Genomic DNA, 16363 nt, shown 5'->3' on the forward strand with positions numbered 1-16363 from the left:
TTCCTAAATGTGTTGTACAAGCACATTGCCCATGAGAGTATCAATATTCATCTCACTTTTATATTAATAAGGAGCTCGTACCAATGAAAACCTTAAATTTGAGGTCAAAGTAAATTTTGTACCATTTAAGAAATTATAACTTCATCTTGATAATAATTATACAGATTTCTACCAATAGGTTATGGCTGTGCAATAAGTCCTAACTAATCCTCCCTGTTCCAACAAAACCACTACTTTTCCCTAGAAAGACAGACCATTATTAACCACATTAGTCCCCAAGCCCAGGGAATAGGGGCGCTGACTCTTCTGTAACTTCTTCAGGCTGATTATGGGCGTTGAGATATTAGAAGAGGGGTGGGGGGAAGAGTAAGTTGATAATCCTCTGATGCTGTGTGTTCACTGAATCCAGATGGAATTCTAGGACATCGGAGGTTTGGGCAGGTCTGTTCTGTATACTTGATGAGTAGATACACCAAGGCTGTGTATTCTGCAATATACAATTCTCAGAACAAGTTTTAGTATCAGGGAAAAAAAGAAAAAAAAAATTCCCCCCCTCCCCCGGGGCTGACATTTTTTTTTAAAGATGTTGGTTCTAACAACTTTTCTTCCCCCCCCCTTTTTAAAATTGGTTGTAATATTTACATTTCAGGTTTTATCCCCTAACCCCCCTTCCTCCCACCACCCAGAAACCCCCATCCCATCCCCCTCCTCATGTTTCTATGAGGCAGTGACCGCACCTACCCCCCCAATTATCCCCTCCCCACCCTCACATTCCCCCTCACTCTGTGTTTATTTTTTTAATGGGACCAAGAAACTCCTCTTCCACCTATGCCCGACAAGGCCATCCTCCCCTACATATACCTCTGGAGTCTTGGGTCCCTCCCTATGTGTTCCCTGGCTGGTGGTTTAGACCCTGGGGGGCTCTGGTTTTTGGTATTGTTGCTCTCCTCCTGGGGTCTCGAACCCTTTCCGCTCCTTCAGTCCTCTCTCTAAGTTCTCTATTGGGAAACCCCTGATCATATCAGTGGTTAACTGTGAGCATTGTCCTCTGAGTGTGTTAGTCTTTGGCAGACCTCTAAGGAGACAGCTATATCATGTTCCTGAGATTATGCACTTCCAGCCATCCACAACAGTGTTTAGCTTAGGTGGCTGTACATGGGATGAATACCTAGGTAGAGTGGTCTCCTGATAGCCCCTCCTTCAGTTTCTGTCCCATGTTTTGTTTCCGTATTTGCTCCCTTGAGCATTTTTGTTCTCATTCTAAGTAGTACTAAGGCATCCCCTCTTGGTCGTCCTTCTTCATGAGATTCATGTGGTCTGCTGGTTGGGTCTTTGCTAATCCTAGCTTTGGGGCTAACATCCGCTTAACAGTGAGTAAATACCCTGTGTGTTCTTTTGGGATTGGGTTAACTCACTCAAGATGATAATTTCTAGATCCATCCATTTACCTAAAAATTTCTCGAATTCATTATTTTTAATAGCTGAGTAATACTCCATTGTGTAGATGTACCACATTTTTTGTATCCATTCCTCTGTTGAGGGACATCTTGGTTCTTTCCAGCTTCTGGCTATTATAAATAAGGCTGCTATGAACATAGTGGAGCATGTGTCTTTATTATATGCTGGAGCATCTTCTGGGTATATGCCCAGGAGTGCTATAGCTGGATCCTCAGGTAATGCTATGTCCAGCTTTCTGAGGAACCGCCAGACTGATTTCCAGAGTGGTTGTACCAGCTTGCAATCCCACCAACAATGGAGGAGTGTTCCTCTTTCTTTGCATCCTCGCCAGCATCTACTATCACCTGAATTTTTGATCTTAGCCATTCTGATTGGTGTGAGGTGGTATCTCAGGGTTGTTTTGATTTGCATTTCCCTGATGACTAAGGATGTGCAGCATTTCTTAAGGTGTTTCTCAGCCATTTGAGTTTCCTCTGTTGAGAATTCTTTGTTTAGATCTGTACCCCATTTTTTAATAGGGTTATATGGTTGTCTGGAGTATAATTTCTTGAGTTCTTTGTATATCTTGGATATTAGCTCTCTATCAGATGTAGGATTGGTTAGGATCTTTTCCTAATCTGTTCGTTGCCGATTGACAATGTCCTTTGCCCTACAGAAGCTTTGCAATTTGATGAGGTCCCACTTGTCAATTCTTGATCTTAGAGCATAAGCCATTGGTGTTCTGTTCAGGAACTTTTCTCCTGTACCTAGGTATTCAAGGGTCTTTCCCACCTTCTCTTCTATTAGTTTCAGTGTATCTGGTTTTAAGTGAAGGTCTTTTATCCACTTGGATTTGAGCTTTGTACAAGGAGATATGAATGGATCGATTTGCATCCTTTTACATGTTGACCTCCAGATGAACCAACACCATTTGCTGAAAATGCTGTCCGTTTTCCACTGGATGGTTTTAGCTCCTTTGTCAAAGATCAAGTGACCATAGGTATGTGGGCTCATTTCTGGATCCTCAGTTCTATTCCATTGATCTTCATGTCTGTCTCTGTACCAATACCATGCAGTTTTTATTACTATTGCCCTGTAGTATAGTTTGAGGTCAGGGATGGTGATACCCCCAGAAGTTCTTTTGTTGTTGAGAATAGTTCTCGCTATCCTGGGATTTTTGTTGTTCCAAATAAATTTGCAAATTGCTCTTTCTATCTCTATGAAGAATTGATTTGGAATTTTGATGGGGATTGCATTGAATCTATAGATTGCTTTTGGCAGGATGGCCATTTTTACTATATTAATCCTGCCAATCCAGGAGCATGGGAGGTCTTTCCATCTTCTGAGATCTTCTTCAATTTCTTTCTTCAGAGACTTGAAGTTCTTATCATACAGATCTTTCACTTGCTTAGTTAGATTCACTCCAAGATATTTTATATTATTTGTGGCTATTGTGAAGGGTGTCATTTCCCTAATTTCTTTCTCAGCCTGTTTATCTTTTGAGTATAGGAAGGCTACTGATTTGTTTGAGTTGATTTTATATCCAGCCACTCTGCTGAAGTTGTTTATCAGGTTTAGGAGTTCTCTGGTGGAAGTTTTAGGGTCGCTTAAGTATACTATCATATCATCTGCAAATAGTGAAATTTTGACTTCTTCCTTTCCTATTTGTATCCCTTTGACTTCCTTTTGTTGTCTAATTGCTCTAGCTAGGACTTCCAGTACTATATTGAATAGGTAGGGTGAGAGTGGGCAGCCTTGTCTGGTCCCTGATCTTAGTGGGATTGCTTCAAGTTTCTCTCCATTTAGTTTAATGTTGGCTACTGGCTTGCTGTATATTGCTTTTATTATGTTTAGGTATGGACCTTGAATTCCTAATCTTTCCAAGACTTTTATCATGAAGGGATGTTGTATTTTGTCAAATGCTTTTTCAGCATCTAGTGAGATGATCATGTGGTTTTTTTCTTTGAGTTTATGTATGTAGTGGATTACATTGATGGATTTCCGAATATTGAACCATCCCTGCATTCCTGGGATAAAGCCTACTTGATCATGATGGATGATTGCTTTGATGTGTTGTTGGATTCGGTTTGCAAGAATTTTATTGAGCATTTTTGCATCGATATTCATAAGGGAGATTGGTCTGTAGTTCTCCTTCTTTGTTGGGTCTTTGTGAGGTTTAGGTATGAGCGTAATTGGAGCTTCATAGAATGAATTGGGTACTTTTCCTTCTGTTTCTATTCTGTGGAATAGTTTGAAGAGAATTGGTATTAGTTCTTCCTGGAAGGTCTGGTAGAATTCTGCACTAAAACCATCTGGTCCCGGACTTTTTTTGGTGGGGATCTTTTTAATGACTGCTTCTATTTCTTTAGGGGTTATTCGACTGTTTAGATGATTTATCTGCTCCTCGTTTAACTTTGGTACCTGGTATGTATCTAGAAAGTTGTCCATTTCATCCAGATTTTCCAATTTTGTTGAGTATAGGCCTTTGTAGTACGATCTGATGATATTTTTAATTTCCTCTGTTTCTGTTGTTATGTCTCCCTTTTCAGTCCTGATTTTATTAATTTGAATACTGTCTCTGCGCCCTTTGGTTAGTCTGGCTAAGGGTTTGTCTATCTTGTTGATTTTCTCAAAGAACCAGCTCCTGGTTTTGTTGATATTTTGTATAGTTCTTTTTGTTTCAGCTTTGTTGATTTCAGCCCTGCGTTTGATTATTTCCTGCCGTCTACTCCTCTTGGGTATATTAGCTTCTTTTTGTTCTAACTCTTTCAGGTGTGCTGTCAAGTTGTTAATGTATGCTCTTTCCAATTTCTTTTTGTGAGCACTTAGAGCTATGATTTTTCCTCTTAGTACTGCTTTCAGTGAGTCCCACAAGTTTTAATATGATGTGTCCTCATTTTCATTTAAATCTAAGAAGTCTTTTATTTCTTTCTTTATTTCTTCCTTGACCAAGTTATCATTGAGTAGAGCATTGTTCAGTTTCCAAGTCTATGTGGGCTTTCTGTTGTTTTTGTCCATGTCAAAGATGAGTCTTCGTCCATGGTGGTCTGATAAAGTACTAGGGATTATTTCAATCTTTTTGTATCTGTTGAGGCCTGTTTTGTGACCAATTATATGGTCTATTTTCGAGAAGGTACCATGGGGTGCTGAGAAGAAAGTATATTCTTTTGTTTTAGGATGAAATGTTCTATAGATGTCAGTTAAGTCCAATTGGTTCATAACTTCTGTTAGTTTTGTTGTCTCGGTTTAGTTTCTGTTTCCATGATCTGTCCATAGCTGAGAGTGGGGTGTTAAAATCTCCCACTATTATTGTGTAGGGTGCAATGTATTCTTTAAGCTTTAGTAAAGTTTCTTTTATGTATGTGGGTGCCCTTGCATTTGAGGCATAGATGTTCAGAATTGCTACTTCCTCTTGGTACATTTTTCCTTTGATGAATATGAAGTGTCCTTCTTTATCTTTTTTGATTACTTCTGGTTGAAAAATGATTTTATTTGATATTAGAATTGCTACTCCAGCTTGTTTCTTGGGACCATTTGCTTGGAAGATTGTTTTCCAACCTTTTACTCTGAGGTAGTGCCTGTCTTTTTCACAAAGGTGAGTTTCCTGAATGCAGCAAAATGTTGGGTCCTGCTTACGTATCCAGTCTGAAAGTCTACGTCTTTTTATTGGAGAATTGAGTCCATTGATATTAAGAGATATTAAGGAGAAATGAATGTTTTTTCCTGTTATTTTTGTTATTGGCCGTGGAGATATGTTGGTGTAGCTACCTTCTTTTTAAGGCTTTTGGAAGATTACCTTCTTGTTTTTTCTAGGTTGTAGTTTCTCTCCTTGTGTTGGAGTTTTCCACCAATTATTCTTTGAAGTCCTGGATTTGTGTTGAGATACTGTGTGAATTTGGATTTGTCATGGAAAATTTTGGTTTCTCCATCAATAATGATTGACAGTTTTGCTGGGTATGGTAGTCTGGGCTGGCATTTGTGTTCTCTTAGGGTCTGTATGATATCGGTCCAGGATCTTCTGGCTTTTATGGTCTCTGGTGAGAAGTCTGGTGTAATTCTTATAGGTCTGCCTTCATATGTTACTTTGCCTTTTTCCCTTACTGCTTTTAGTATTTTTTCTTTGTTTTGTACATTTGATGTTTTGACTATTATATGGCGGGGAGTATTTCTTTTCTGGTCTAAACTATTTGGAGTTCTGTAGGCTTCTTGTATATTTATGGACATCTCTTTCTTTAGGTTAGGGAAGTTTTCCTCTATAATTTTGTTGAGGATATTTACTGGTCCTTTAAGTTGGGAGTCTTCCCCCTCATCTATACCTATTATCCTTAGATTTGGCCTTCTCATTGTGTCTTGGATTTCTTGTATACTTCGGGTTAGTAGCTTTTTGTATTTTGCATTTTCTTTGACAGTTGTGTCAATGTTTTCCATGGTATCTTCTGCACATGAGATTCTCTCTTCCATCTCTTGTATTCTGTTGGTGACAGTTGTGTCTATGACTCCTGATGTTTTCTTTAGGTTTTCTATCTCCATGGTATTGTCCCTTTGTGACTTCTTTATTGTTTCTACTTCCATTTTTAGATCCTGTATGGTTTTGTTTAATTCCTTCTCCCGTTTGGTTGCATTTTCTTGGAATTCCTTAAGGGATTTTTGTGTTTCCTCTTTAAGGGTTTCTATCTGTCTACTCGTGCTCTCCTTAATTTCTTTGAGAGTGTTATTTATGTCTTTCTTAAAGTCCTCTATCATCATCATGAGAAGTGATTTTAATTCTGAATTCTGCTTTTCTGGTGTGATGGGGTGTTCAGGGCTTGCTCTGATGGGGGAGCTGGGTTCTGATGATGCCATGTAACTTTGGTTTCTGTTGCTTACGTTCTTGCGCTTGCCTTTTGCCATCTGGTTAACTCTAGTGCTGCCTGTACTTACTGTCTCTGACTGAAGCCTGCCTTTCCAGTTATCAAGCTTGTGTCTGATCTTCTAGGGGTCCAGATGTCTCTGTGATCTTTTCCAGCTGAGCTGATTACAGTGGTATCTCTAGGATGCCTCAGGATATGGTGTCTCCAAGGTAGCAGTCCAGCTAGGTGTCTGCTGTTCTGGGTGCAGTGTCTCTTCTAGAATATCTCAGGATATGTTGTCTGATGCTCTGAGTTCAGTTGTTCCTCTGTGGTTCTGGGTTGAGTGGACTTCCAGTATGTCTCAGGTGGAATCCAGGGTCCACCCAACAGCAGACCTGGCAGAGGTCTGGTCCAGGCCTCAGATCCAAGAGCTAGTTTCTAAGACACTGTCCCAGTTAGAGCGACCGGGATCCCCACTTCCTCTGGGTTCTTGAAGGTTGGGGGCAGAGCTGCCATCCAAGATCTGCTCAGTGCCCTGGCCCAGACCGGAAGGAACCAGTGTTCCGGGCCGGAAGTGATTTCCTGAGTCCTTGGTGGGTCCCGGTTACTCCCTGTTTAGGGCGGGCCCTGCTGTCTGCTTACCTAAGATACTGCCCGAGTTAGAGCGCCTGGGATCCCCGCTTCCTCTAGGTTCTTGAAGGTTGGGGGCAGAGCTGCCACCCAAGATCTGCTCAGTGCCCTGGCCCAGACCGCAAGGACTAGGCCTCTATTCTTGATCTATCATGAATGTAACTTCCTTGTCATTTTTAGAAGACACAATCTTATAGAAAACTTTATGAATTTCTAGATCTTATAATATTTCTACCCTCTTCTTCCAAAGTGTCTTAAACCTTAGGTATAAGTAATTCTGTTGAGACTGAGCTCATTCAGTCTGCACCACACTTTGATCAGTTCTAGTTTACTAAACAGTCCAACTTTAAGAGTTTTTCTGAACTGCTTTTCCAGTAATTGTATTGACCTCCCTCATGTTTAGAGAACTTCATTGGTTATTCAAAAATACGTATTACAATATATATGACTGGAGCCATGAGTCCCTCCATCTGTACTATTTGGTTAGTGGTTTAGTCCCTGAGAGCTCTGGGGGGGGGGTGGGGGGGTGCTGGTTGGTTGTTACTGTTGTTCTTCCTATGGGGTTGCAATCACCTTCAGCTCCTTCAGTCCTTCCCCTAACTCTTCCATTGGGGTTCCCAGGTGCAGTTGATGATTGGTTCTAAGTATCTGAATCTGAATTGGTTAGGTGCTTGTAGAGCAGTTAACCAGGAAGGGGGATGCCATTTGAAATGTAAACAAATAAAATGATTAGTTAAAAAACTGACAAAAGTAAATAAAAAATATGTGTTACTATTACACCCTTTTAGTGATATCTTGTCACGTTCATCATTTCTGTGACTTATAGGTATCATGGCTAAATAGACCTATTGATTATTTTCCTCTATTGGCAGCTTCTATAGTGCCTTCTGGTACTACGAAAATGAGGCATCAAGAAAGGAAAAGGTGTGATCTAGTGTGAATCTTCTGGAGTCCTGTTTCTTAAATGTGTGGTGTGTTCAGCAATAAGTACATACTTTCAAAATCTGAAAGATGACAAAAGACAAAAGCCTATATTGTTTGGGTGTTCACTTGGACTATCCTGACAACTGAGAAGAGTTTCTCATGCCTTGTACTGGAGTTTTTATTCTCTTATAAAGAATGTTATAAGCACAGGTAACAGTATCTTTTATCTGCCATATATAATTGTCATCTCTGAGGCTTGCAGCCTCAATCTGCTAATGTAGGCCTAGTCCTAGAAACTTCTAGGCTCCACACAATGTTTTCTAGCCCTAGAAAGTTTCCAGCTTCTGAGAGTTACTGCTGAATAAATTTAGTCTTTCTAACTCTTTCTGACCTCTGGTTGTCTGGTTCAACTCAGCTGTTCTGGCTCAAACTCCTCTCCAAGCTGACTAGTTCAATCTGGCTTCTCCTGAATTATTCTGCTTGGGTTGAACCTAACTCTAGCAATCCGGTCTAATCTTCTGATTACTTCTCATTTTCTGGCTTATTTGGTCTTGACCTGTCTATTGTGTTCTTTGTCTACAACCTGTTGCTGTACAACAGTCCTGGTAAAACTGCCTCCTTCTCTCCTCTTTTTCTCTCTGCTCTGCTCTCTTCCAGTAGCCTCTTTTTCCTCTTACCATGAGAGTTGGGCATATTCTATTCTGTCAAATCTTTCTCTGATTTCTTACTTTGTCTGCCACTCAATTAGACACCAATACTTTCTTCTACAAACTAATTTTACCTTTATTGTTTGGAATTAAAGGTGTGTACTAACGGTGTACCATTATTCCAGCCAGAGGGATTAAAGGTGTGTCCTAGTAAAGACCCAAACCACAACTAGAAACAGGTGTTTCTAGGAACCTTGGGGTCCACATGGAGATGAAACACCCTGCAACAAGCCCAAGTGGCATAATTTTATTTAAGATAGAGTGATGTTAGTGTCCTTAACTTTCTCCTTGAGTTGCCTTAAAGTCCAAGTAAAACATTTTCAAACAGACTGTATTTTAGAGACAGTTGCCCATGAGGTTGCTCTTTGGAATAACACAATCACCTTGTAAAAACCAGGTTGCTCCTCTGAAGATAGTGGCCAACAAACCAACAGTTTCTTATACTACTTTGCAGAACAAGAACTAAACAAATGATAAACCCATGCCAGTACTGTACTGATAATAACAGTTTTTTTTAATGAAAATAATTTTATAAAGTCTATTCTGGTTATGATTTTCCCTCCCTAATCTCCCTCCAGATCATTACCATCACCCAGCCCATTCAACTTCATGGCTCTTTTCTTTTTGACTTAGAAAACAGAAAAGCCAATAAAAACAAACCAGGATAGAAGAAAGCAAACAGACAAAAAGAAAAAAAAAAGAAAAAGGAGAAACACATACACATATAGAGAAGCACAGACAAAACTCATAAACACACAAAATTAAAACAATTGAGTCTGTTTTGGTTATGTTTTACTGCTGTTCATGAAGCCTACTCACGGGTGGGTATAATGACATTCCATTAGAAAACAAAGTTTCACTGACAAGTGGATGTTCATTAGCCATATTTTGTGGTTCAGGAGTGGGGCCCACGCCCATTTCCCTTCTCAGTGCTAAGACTCCATGTAGCTTGAACCTGTACAGGCACTGTGCATGCTCCATTTTGTTATGCATCATTTTATTACTGTTCTTTTAACAAATAATTATTTGGTTTTCTCTAGGCTCCTGACCTATCTCAGAGCAATCTAGTCTCAGGTTATCGGCCACCAGAGCAGTGTCAGCCAAGTTTTATATTCATAACTCCCAAACCTTTTGTGCTACTACTTAACCAGCATATCATACAGGTAGGTAATTTTGGGACTTCAAGGTGGGTTGGTGTTCAGTGTACTTCGATGGTAGCAAACAGGCTATCTTCCAATATCATAAATATAAGGCAGTATGGATTAAGGAACTAGGTAGTACCAGCTCAACTTTCTGTGTTCAATAAATTGTGTAGGTGCTGTCTCCAGCAATAGTGCCCTACCATCAGGTTGTGGAAAGCAACCAGTAGCCTTGGAAGTATCCCAAGTTTTTTTTTTTTTTGGGGGGGGGGTTTCTCATGGTACTCTTTTGCCAATAACTCAACTAAATATAACCCATTCATGGTGCTGGTGACGAACTGTTACTAACATTCCTGCTCAGGGAAAGAACCTCCATGCTAAAAGGCAGACATTCTAGGCAAAGACATGCATGTGTGTGCAATAATGGCTTGCCTTTCAATTAAATTTAAGGCCTGCTCCAAATGAGGGAGTTCACATCTAGTATCAGGACAAGAATCTGTGAAAAATTTTAATCCCAATGTGGAAACAATTTCTATTTTTTTAAAAACTAGATGGCGATGAAATACCTGTCAAACTTTTTTCTAAATACGTATCCTTCCACCTTTAGGTAAATGTTGTCATCCTCGACAACTAATCACAGATAAAACTCTTGAGAACAAATGATTGTTGTGGTAGCATGATGGCCCAATTAATCGCCCATAGGTGAATATCTATAGTCAGTCCTCCGAGTCTCTGGGATCATTGAAGAAGAGGTGGTAGAATGAATGATAAGAGCCAGAGGAAGCAGTACAATATTGCATAGCAGGTTCCTCTGAGGCTAAAACATTCCATCTTCCAGTGAAGCTCCTTAAGACAACAATTCAACACAACTCAAAACAGCTTTAGAAATTTCCGGAAACTGACCAGATTCACTAGGCCCCTTCTCTCCAAGAATAAGTAATAAAGGCTGCTGAGAGAGTCAAACTTAGACACAACAAGCTACAAAGATTCTCAGACAAGCCACGAAACACATTCTCTCTCTCTGTCTCTCTCTCTCTGTCATCTCTCTCTTGTCTCTCTCTGTCTCTCTGTCTCTCTCTGTCTCTCTCTCTGTCTCGCTCTTTCTCATGTGCCTGCACATACACACACACACACACACACAGAGAGAGAGAGAGAGAGAGAGAGCGTGCGCACACACACACACACACACAGAGAGCGCGCACACACACACACACACACAGAGAGAGAGAGAGAGAGCACACACACACACACACACACACACAGAGAGAGAGAGAGAGTGAGAGGGAGAGAGAGACCCTGAAAGAGTCATATGAAAAGGATAATCTCCAACCTGTTGAGTTACCTGCAAGCTTCACAGTTTGCTACAAGTCTAAGGTTGTGAGCTGTCACAATGCTGGGGTGAGCTTATGTGACACAGATTTCTGCTCCTGAAGGTTATGGTTCACACATAGTCCTGAATCAATTCCAATAAAATTATTGGTACGTCAAGTTGGACTTTCATCGTACTTGTACTTTGGTATGTTATGGGGTGAAGTGCATAAGATGCATGAGCAGCATCCAGATGTAGACAATGTAAAGAGTGTGACATCCCTCCAAGTTCAGAATTTTATATGGAGGATGAATAGGATGATTTTTAAGAGCCCAATGTGGTGCATGACTCCAATACAAGAGCATCTTCCAGTCACAATGGGAGTGATATACATATAAGCATAGAGTTCATGATAGCACCCACAGACCACTTCAAATTCCAACATTGTAAAGGGAAAGTAGATGCAACCCCATCTCTAACCAAAAAGGTTTTTGCAGTTGATATCTTCTGGAAAGGAAAAACCAGTTTTCTGCAGTGCACTATCACTGGCCTATCAACAACACTCCAGGGCAGACTCAATGCCCTCTGGGAGAAGAAGGAAAACACAAAACAGGCTCCATATTTTGTACACAAATTTTGTCTTGTTGCTTCTTTTTAGGTTTGTCAGAGAGGACAGGGAGACTCAGACTACCAGCATTCTCTGTTCATGTTTCTGCTACATTTCAGATTTGCAAGGGAGCTCTATGGTAACTGAGTTGCCTGGGTAGGAGTGCAGAGACCATCATCCTGCTCTGGAGAAGCAAAGAGCTGGGATTAAACATCTTTCCCTCCTGTGTGGGAAGATGTGAAGACAGTTTTTAAGAAAGGATACTATCCCCATCCTTTCTACATAAAGGCCATGTCTTTTCCAGGCCAGTTGTTTCAAACACTTCCTGACAACTCATGCTCCTTAGGTACTGGGAAAAGGAATTACCTTTCCACTGTAACTGCCCTTAGTATAAAAACTGCAGTGTCACTGCTGATACCAAGTCCCACTCGAATTCCAGCTGAGGTCTGAGGTGGAGGGTTGCTGGAAGTTACTGTAAATATTGGAGACAGCATCTCCAATATTCAATGAATGGGCATCTCACACAAAACATAGAGGGATATGTGGGACACTCAATGTGGTATCTACCCACTGAAGCTGAAGCTTGGGGAAAACAAACCCACTCACTGGTGGAAGGTGCTTCTAGAAAGAGCTTCTGCACTTTCTAGAAAGGTCTCTCCTTCAGTACTTCCTCAAGGCAAAGTTAGGCTTTGGGCCTTGATGAGTCTCTCCACACATCTGTAGCATGACGATCTCAGATGGAATTAGCACAGGAAGGGATCTGCATTCAAGTAATTTTACGAGGGTACCCATCTTGCCAGGGGTGACATTACATGACAATTCCTTCAGACAAAAATAGATTTGTATTAATAGTTATATACTTCTGTGGTTAGGGCACTGTCACCCTGTACTGGCTGAGATGCAAGCCCTAAACTATCTTTATCTGGGAATTAAGGAAATCATTTAATGCAATTCTTATAGCTCTGGGGAGATGACCAATGTGAAGGGGGTACACTTGTAAAATACATTTTACTCATGTTCCTATTTTCCCAACAACTTTCTGTTCAACTGGATGCAGGTAAAGCTATGACAACAGGAAGACCAAGGAACTCACCGGGGACAGGGAATGGACTACTGTTCAACAGTATCTACTCTGGCCTTAGGGATCACTCTGTTCCTGCAAGACATGTTTACTACCATCCCAGTGGAAACTGGCCCCGTGTTTGTGAGGGATGTCGCCAGTGCAAAGTATCCACCTCCTTATTTAACCCTCATCCTCTAAGTCCTTAGTCTGGTCAGAGGACTCTGACTGAAGAGAATTTAGCTCCAGGGGCTTGAATATTACTTTCTGTGATTGTTCACACTCCACAAATAATTAATAGAAAGCTAGAAGATCTTTGCCAGTATTTATCTCAGTGAAGTCCATTTTACATGTGGTGCACATTCATTAACGGTCTAGAGTCAGAAATTCTGTGCTCTTTATCCTGTAGAAAAATATGAGAAAAATAATCAATGTGGATATTCACCATCCTTGCTTCCTAAATACTTCCCAGTTCTTGACGGATGTCGCCCCAACACTGGTGATTCTCATAATACTACAGCACCTGGGTTCAGACATCGATATGCACAGATGAGAGACATGCATGTACACATGAACACACACTGGGACATGTGGGAGTGGCCCCAGAACTTTTGAAAGGCCTCAGATCTTTTCTTTCTGTGGTGCCTTCTTTTTTCCTGACTACCTAATATTCTCTCCCTGTATATCCCAAGGTGTTTATTTAAACAGTCAGGTTTCCTAGGCCTGGATTAGTAGAAACTCACTCCTAGAGGACACTTGGGAGGTCACCACAGAGGAGCACACAGAGGAGAACCATGTTGGTTTGAGTTGGAAAACTGTTTAGTTGAAGGCAAAAACTGGGTAAGCCACTCTGATCCAGGATTCTTAACAGGAATGAAAAGTCCAAGGAAGTTCTCTTTAATCCATCACAGAGTCACAGAGTAGCGGTGGAATTATCACCTCCAGAGGTATGTTAAGTTTGCCCATACTTACAACTTTCTCTCACACTTAAATATTCCTGTCCATTGTCTCATTCTCCACTGAGGCCCCATATAAACACCCTTTCAGGATATAACTGTCTGCTCACCTGGCAGTGTCCTAGTTCTCTCTTCATGAGTGGTCTTCCTTAGGGTAATAGTAAAGAGGATTCGGCCACAGGTCATCCATGATTATCTGTGATTGGAAGGAGGACAGAAGATGGAAATCCCACTCCCAGGAGTAACCCACCCAAGCCCTAGAGAATAATGGATGGTCAGAGAAGCTAACCTCAGCAATCCTGTTGGAGCCAGGGGAATTTGTGTGCACAAAACCAGTTGAAGAAAGTGAGCCTGGTAGTGTCTTGCATGCAGTTGGCATAACCATGTTCAGCCTGACCTATCCACTCTATTGTACTAGAATCTGACTCTTTTGTATCCTGCAGAAAAGGAATATGGAATAGCACAGGGTTTGCCATATACCTGGTCCAGGCAACAACCCATAACCTGTGACCATACATACCAATGATGCTGAGCTCATAATCCTTAGTAACAATGTCATTCCGGAAGTATGGGTTTTCACTAAAGGAAAACATCATTCTGTACATCCTCAGCCCAGGTATTGTACTCCACCTGTCAAGATGTGGAGGAAATAAAAGGGAAATCTCTAGGTGTCTTCTGAGAGCACACACATGATAGTGAAATGTAATGCTTGTCCACATTTGCTTTTCCTGAAACTCCCCTTATGCTCTGCCCAGACACAATTCCAACTGACCTCCAAGCTCAACATGTAGCCCAGTAAGTCTTCATCCTGGCTGCTGATGATGGACGAACATCTGGGGATGGTTCATTATCTGCTTCTGGTCAAGGAACCTTGCTATACGATGGAAAGAGGAGCTACAAGCAGGTGAGCCACTGTGTAATGAGAGCAGTCCTTGGAGCAGGCCTCCACATAGACCTGTGGGCATGAGGTCTTTCCTTCATGCCCCATGTCCCTTAGAACATGATGACTAAGATGTTCTAAGTCTCCTGTTCTGTGAAATCTGAACCTCTGTAGGTGGAAGAAACTACACTCTTTTGGACATGGGAATCTGCTGACACCCTGGGGGATGATGGGCAGTCAGAGAAAATCGATATGAGAAGTCCAGTTGGCATGAGGGAAACTTGTATGCATAGTTAAAGAAAACAAGCTAGCTGCATGATAATAAGTGGCTGTTGATCTAATATTCCTCGGCTCCTAGAGGCCAATGTATACACAAAGGATGACAAGAACCTGGGCTGTATCTGCCTTCCCGACCTTGTACAAGGGGTGTGTATGCATGCCTGTGCATTAGACTGGCATGCTTTTCACATGCAGGCAGCTTCTATGTTAATAGGAAGGGGATAGTGGAGGAAAGGGATTGACAGTGCCTGGGAGACTGTTGGTAATGTATTGCCTCAAAAGTCACAAAATATTTCTTCAGTAAATATGCATCAAAATGCACAGTGAGATCAACAGGGGATGGTGCTAAAGGGGAACGACTTTGTTTCCCATACAAAGGGTAGGATACTCTCTAAGTAGTGATTGGTGTCCCTGGCCAATGTGTGATTGGTGTTCATAATCACACATTCCCTGCTGCACAAGGGCCCCACTTACTTTTGGGCGGAACACCATGAGATTGGTCTCCATCGTCTAAACTTTGGAGCTCTTACCCCAACCCCCCACAGTTCTCCTTAATCAATTCACCCTCTTTGCTGCCGATGCCCAGAGAGAACACTTAAGGATACAGCTTTAGCCCAGAAGCCTGGGGATGCCCTGGATTATGGTCTTTCTGCGCTGAAAGTAAGGTCCACGCGCTTTGGCCACCCTTGCTTTAATCCGGGCTAAAGCTCCACTATACAGCGGGCATTCACAAAGCTGAGCTCCAGCTGAAGGAAGTTCCAGCTCCTCTATTTTAGATCGCCTTCTGTAGGCCCACCACTTGACTGTGGCAACCTTTGTATCGCATGCTGGTCTTTAGAATCACATGCCTGCTCTGGGTCCTTTTCCAGCTCAGGCTGCTGATCTTGTTCACCTTCCTGGCTTGTGCTCCTTTACCTCTTCACCCTCATTTGACATCACCACCTCTGTGACTTTCAACTCCCCGATAGCAGCCTCGTCCCCTCCTCACACGTGTCAGGGTGATGTACCACCTCTGCAAGGGATACCCGTCCTCCACAGGACCACCTATTACCAGAGGCTTCACCATCTGATTGTCCCAAGCAGGAGCACCTGGGCTCTGCTCTGGTGCCTGAACTTGGGCCTCTCCTTCCAGAAGTCTGCTTTCCAGGAGTTCCAGCTCCCGGAATCCTGGGGAGCCATGCTCACACTCCCCTCCTCGGGACTCTCCATAGGATGCTCAACCTGTACAAGGACTCTTGCGCCTCAAGCCAGCAGGACCCTTCAATGCTACACCCTGATGGTCTTCCGAGTCGCCAACCAGCCTCTGAGTTTTTCCCGGCAGCCCCTCATAGCAGACTCAGTGCTATCGGGAGGGTGGGCTACTGTGACGTCAGCAGGAGACGGGACTCAAATTGTCTTGCATTAAGAATACACAGGTAATCTTGCCCGCCTCCAACCAGCCTGGTGCACAAGCACAGCCCTCAACCAGTCCCCGGGTTCTAGTCCTGTGCTCACACCTGCCAATCTCAAGGTGGCCCTAAGCTTGTGACTGTGACAAGAAGAGGTCACAACTTTTTAGACAGGGGTAGAATGGGCTATCCAAACACCCGCATACCTATGCCACGGT

The 16363-nt window shown here is 42.1% G+C and overlaps 1 pseudogene; it reads right to left on the bottom strand.

Moving 5' to 3' along the window:
- Nucleotides 1-12959: 12959 nt before the first annotated feature.
- On the bottom strand, nt 12960-15966 carry LOC117701607 (testis-specific Y-encoded protein 1-like; annotated as a pseudogene).
- Between the last annotated feature and the right edge of the window lie 397 nt (nt 15967-16363).

Source organism: Arvicanthis niloticus, unplaced genomic scaffold, assembly GCF_011762505.2.
Source record: "Arvicanthis niloticus isolate mArvNil1 unplaced genomic scaffold, mArvNil1.pat.X pat_scaffold_1454_arrow_ctg1, whole genome shotgun sequence".
In the NCBI taxonomy this organism is placed as follows: Eukaryota; Metazoa; Chordata; class Mammalia; order Rodentia; family Muridae; genus Arvicanthis; species Arvicanthis niloticus.